Here is a 6000-nt window from a genome sequence, read left to right as displayed (position 1 = left end):
CAATCAAAAATGAAAAAACTGGAAGACCAGGCTGAGGCTACCACCAAAGTCCAAACCCTAGCCGAAGAAAAGACCGAATCTGCTGAGGCCATCAAGAAGGTTGCCGAGGCCGAGAAGAGAGAAGCCGATGACAAAAAGGCCCAAGCCGAAAAGGAACTTCAGGAGGCCTTGGCCACTACAGATGCTGAAATCAAAGCGGCTGACGAAAAATCCTATGCCCAAGGAATGGCCGATGTTACAGAGGAATACAAATTACAAGTTAGGCAGGCATGCAACAGGGGCTTTTCCCTTGGTTGGATGTCCCTGGCCAAAAAGCTTAATATTCTTGAAGATTCACCTCTGCGCAAGGCCGAAGCTATTCCTCTACCATTCCCTCCTCCTCTTCCACCTCCAAGTCAAGCTGAAGAAGAATCTGAATCTGAGTCTGAAGATGAGGAGGAAGGTGAAGATGAGGCTTTAGTAAGGAAATCCAAGGAGGCTGTTGGGCCTAAGTCTCCTTCTCTGAATGAGCAGGTCTTGGACCTGACTCAAGATGATGATGGTGATACAATTGCCAAGGAAACTACTCCTGAACAGGCCTCATCTGATGTTCCTCCAGTCGAAAAAAGTCTTGATAAAACCCTTGCACAGATTGATGCCAAAATCGAGGCGGAAAAGACTGCCGAAGTAGCTCTCCAGGAATCAGCCGAGGTAGTTCTCCAAGAATCGGCCGAGGTCCAGTCTCAAATTGCGCCTGAAGTAGAAGAATCATAACTTTGATGTCCCTCTTTTCTTGTCTTTTGTACTTTTTTGTTTCCTGGACAGTAGAAGCTTCTCTGTACGGCCGATGTGCCTTCTGTTTGTGTTGGATATTTTAACATAACTATCTTTCTTTGAATGACTGCATTCTTTTTTGCCTTTTCTTTGACTGCCTCTGTTTGATTCTATACTTAGAATTTTTTGTATGCCTTTCATACTTTGCCTCCTTTGTGCAATCTTCTCGGGGTTACATACCTCGGGTATAATAGTTACAAAACTTTTACTTCGGCAAGTTACTGACCTGCAAACTTTTCATAAATTCTAACAAGTGTGAAACATATACTACTCAATGTTAACTTTGCAAACTTTTTCTCAAGTTTCAACAAGTGTTTAAACAGTGATCTCGGTCTAGCCTACTTGTAAATTGTTACAAATTTCAACAAGGATTAACATATACTGTAACAGGGATCAACAAGGATTAACATAATAAGTGTTAAACAATAATCTATTTGTAAATTGCTACGAATTTCAACAAGTGTTTAAACAACATACTTAGCTTTTTCCTCAACCTATAAATTGCTACAAATTTCAACAGATGATCATATGTCGGCTTAACGTTATCTTGTAAATTGCTACAAATTTCAACAAGTGTTAAGCATCTTCTTTGGTTTAACCAACCTGTAGATTGCTACAAGTGTTTAGCAATAACCTCGGCTTTGCTTCAACTCGTAAATTGCTACGAATTTAAACAAGCGAAGAGAAACAGTAATCTTGGCTTAACTTCAACTTGTAAATTGCTACAAATTTCAACAAGTGAAGATAAGGAATAATCTCAGCTTAACTTCAACTTGTAAATTGCTACAAATTTCAACAAGTTAAGATAAGGAACCGTCTCAGCTTAACTTCAACTTGTAAATTGCTACGAATTTCAACAAGTAAAGATAAGGAACCATCTCGGCTTAACTTCAACTTGTAAATTTCAACAAGTGAAGATAAGAAACCATCTCAGATTAACTTCAACTTGTAAATTGCTACAAATTTCAACACAAGTGAAGATAAGGAACCATCTCAACTTAACTTCAACTTGTAAATTGCTACAAATTTCAACAAGTGAAGATAAGGAACCATCTCAGCTTAGCTTCAACTTGTAAATTGCTACAAATTTCAACAAGTGAAGATAAGGAACCATTTTGGCTTAACTTCAACTTGTAAATTGCTACAAATTTCAACAAGTGAATTAAGTGTCTCTGCCTTCTCTCTGCCTCCAATGTGAACCTGAGTTCTACTTGGGTTCTCATTATTCATGTCTCCAAAAACACCAATATGTAACTTTATCAATCATATGTGTTTAAAGAAAAGGGAAAAGATTTTATTGATGACCTCGGCCAAAAATAATGCATATCTAATGATAGAAGAATTTCAAATTACAAGTGTTCCAAGGTCTTGGCAGTGCTTTGCCCTCGTTATCTTCAAGCTGATAAGCTCCATTGCCTAATACCGAAGTAATTCTGTAGGGTCCTTCCCAATTTGGGACAAGCTTGCCCTCTCTGGGATCCTTCTTGTTGCCGATGAATTTTCTCAAGACTAGGTCGCCGACTTGAAAATCTCTTGGATTGACCTTTTTGTTGTATGCTCTGGCAAGCTGTTGCTGGTATACTGCGAGCTGAATTGCAGCTTTCTCTCTTCGTTCTTCTAAAAGATCCAGATCTCGAGCTAAGAGTATGTCATTTGTCCCGTTCTCAACTCCCTAGGTTCGGATCCCTAGGATGTCGACTTCCAGTGGAATGACTGCTTCTGTGCCATAAGCCATGGCAAAGGAGGATTTCCCTGTTGATCTTCTCGACGTAGTCCAATATGCCCAAAGCATGTTGGGCAGTTCGTCTACCCACTTTCCTTTTCCTGCATGCAGCCTCTTCTTTATTCCATCCAAAATTACTTTGTTAGATGCTTCTGCTTGCCCATTACTTTGGGAAAAACTTGGTGTTGAAAAGTAATTCTTGATCTTGAATTGCGCACAAAAGTTCTTGATGAGTTTGCTGTCAAACTATGTTCCGTTGTCGGCAACTATTGCTTTTGGAATCCCAAATCTGGTGATGATGTTTCTCCATATAAAGTTCTTGACGTCCACATCTCGGATTTTGGCAAGAGGTTCTGCCTCTATCCACTCCGTAAAGTAATCTGTTGCTACCAGCAAGTATTTTCTCTGCCAAGTTGCCTGGGGAAGTTGCCCAACAAGATCCATGCCCCATTGGGCAAACGGCCAAGGGCTGGATACTGGGTTTAGGTCAGCAGCTGGCTGATGTATCAAAGGTGCAAACCTTTGGCATTGTTCACACTTCTTCACGTAGGCTTCAGCATCCTTTTGCATGTAGGGCCACCAATACCCCTGGGTAATGGCCCTGTGGGCTAATGATCTGCCCCCAGCATGGCTTCCACAAATTCCTTCATGAATTTCATATAGGAAATCTTCAACCTGCAAAGGGTGTACGCACCTTAAAAGGGGTCCAGTGAAGGACCTTCTGTAGAGGTGTTCATCTGCTGTCAGACTGAATCTTGCCGATTTCAATCTGACTTTGTGTGCCTCCTTACGATCTTCTGGCAGCTTTCCTTCTTTCAGGAATGCAACAACTGCATCTATCCAGCTTGGCCCCATGTCCACACACATTGCTTCATGCTCTGTGCTCTGTGGTTCTATACTCGGGCCCGACATATAGTCGATCATAATTGTCCTTGTTTTTCCAATCTGCATTGAACTTGCCAGGTTAGCCAACACGTCGGCGTGGGTGTTGTCATCTCGGCTAACTTGGAGTAGTCGGCAGTTCTGAAATAGGGCTGCCAATCTGATGACCTCTTTTACATATGCCGACATCCTTTCGTCTCTGGCTGCAAATTCTCCTGTTGACTGGTTAACAATAAGCTGTGAATCACAAAAAACGATTACCTGATCTGCTTCTGCTGCTGCTGCCAGTTTTAGCCCTACAATTAATACTTCGTATTCTGCTTCATTGTTTGAGGCCTTGAACCCCAAACGGATGGACTGTTCTATTATTTCTCCCTTTGGAGATACCAGCAGTACTCCTGCCCCCGTTCCTTGTCGGTTCGAACTTCCATCAACAAACAGTCTGAATGAGTCGCCGATGTAGATGCTGCAGGGTCTGAGTTTTTCCTTCTTTTGCTCTTTTGCCTTAGGCTGGGATTCTCCTTGCTTGCTGGGACAATGCTCATCCTGGCTCAACGGAGCCCGATGTTCGATGGTTTCAGGCGTGAATTCTGCCACGAAGTCGGCCAAAACTTGGCCCTTTATTGCTGTTCTGGGCCTGAACTCTAGGTCATACTGGCCCAAGGCAACTGCCCATCTTACGATTCTTCCTGTTAAGTCTCCTTGTTGCAACAGGGACTTCAGTGGGTGCTCTGTGAGCACCACAATCTTGTGCGCCTGAAAGTAATGGTTCAATTTTTTTGAGGCCATTACTAAGGCCAGCATTAATTTCTCTAGTGGTAGATACCTTGTTTCTACGTCGACCAAGGTTTTACTTACATAATAAACAGCCTTTGTTCTCCTTGTTCTTCTCGGATTAGCACTGCACTTACTGCGTGTTCTAACACAGCTAAGTACAAAAATAGCTCTTCCCCAGGTTTAGGTGTCGAGAGGACCGGAGCCGTGGTCAGATACTTCTTTAAGTCGGCCAAAACGGCCTCACATTCCTCAGTCCATAGGAAGTCCGTGGTCTTCTTCACCAGGTTGAAGAAGGGTTTACATTTGTCTAAGCTTCGGCTTATGAACCTATTTAGGGCTGCGGCCCTTCCAGTAAGCATTTGTACCTGTTTTGCCGATGTTGGGCTCTGTAGGTCTAGAATGGCCTTGATCTGATCTGGGCTGGCCTCTATGCCCTTCCTTGTTACCAGGTACCCCAGAAATTTACCAGATGCAACTCCAAATGTGCACTTTGATGCGTTGAGTCGGAGCCGATATGTTTTGAGGATCTTGAATACCTCTTTTAGGTCGGCAAGATGACTCTTAGGCTCCTTGGTCTTCACGACCATGTCATCGATGTAGACTTCTACTATTTGGCCAATCAGGTGTTTGAACATTTTGGTTACCAGCCTTTGGTAAGTTGCTCCTGCGTTTTTCAATCCAAAAGGCATTACCTTGTAACAATACAGTCCTTTCGGGGTGATAAACGCTGTCTTCTCTTCGTCTGGAGGGTACATAGCTATCTGGTGGTATCCTCTGTAAGCGTCCAGGAAACTCATCCTTCCATGTCCAGATGTGGCGTCTACCAACTGGTCAATCTTGGGTAGAGGAAAGCAGTCTTTGGGACAAGCTTTGTTCAGGCTTGTAAAATCTACGCAGACCCGCCATTTACCGTTCTTTTTCTTTACCACTACTGTGTTGGATAGCCATGTCAGGTAATGAACTTCTTGGATGGCCCTGGCCTCTAGAAGTCTGTCCACTTCTTCTTCTACTGCTTCGACGTGCATCAACATCGGTCTTCTGGCTCGTTGAATCACAGGTTTTGCCGACCTGTCGACATTCAGTCTATGGCAAGTGACCTCGGGGTCAATGCCAGGCATTTCGTAAGGTGTCCAGGCGAACACCTCAATGTTGGCTCTTAAAGAAGTCTCCAACTCTTTTTCCTCTTCTTCGGCTAAGCCCAAGCCGAGAAGAAAGAAGCGTTCTTCGTCTCCATCCTGGACGAGGATTTTCTTTAGCGCCTCTTTGCTCTTCTCGGCTGGTTCTTTGCCGACGTCTTCTAGTACTTCCACGTCCTCATCTTCAATTTCTGCCTCTTTTGGCTCTCGAACGTTGTAAGTAGACTTCATTGCTGCCATGGAGCAACTTTTTGCCTGTAGTTGATCTCCTCTGACTTCTTCAATCCCATGCTCTGTTGGGAACCGTAGTAGTTGATGCAATGTTGAGGGAACTGCCCCCATTGCATGCAACCATGGTCTTCCCAAGATGATGTTATATGGTAAAGGTGTGTTAATCACATGAATTCTGTCCTGATCTTCTTAGTGCCAGCTTGTACTTCCAAGCTTGTTGCGCCCAGTGGCCACGTCGGCGTTCCATTGAAGCCGACCATCGGGCCATTTGATTGCTTCATGTCGTTTGGGTGAAGGCCTAGCTTCTTGTAACATCTAACGTACATGATGTCACAATAGCTGCCTTGATCTATTAGGATGCGTTTCACTTGGCACTCCCCAACCTGGAGGGATACTACCAAGGCATCATTATGCGGATGCTGGACCATCTCTAGGTCA

This window comes from Camellia sinensis, chromosome 7 (assembly GCF_055761805.1).
Source record: "Camellia sinensis isolate YWXY chromosome 7, ASM5576180v1, whole genome shotgun sequence".
NCBI lineage: Eukaryota > Viridiplantae > Streptophyta > Magnoliopsida > Ericales > Theaceae > Camellia > Camellia sinensis.
This window is presented reverse-complemented; position numbering follows the sequence as displayed.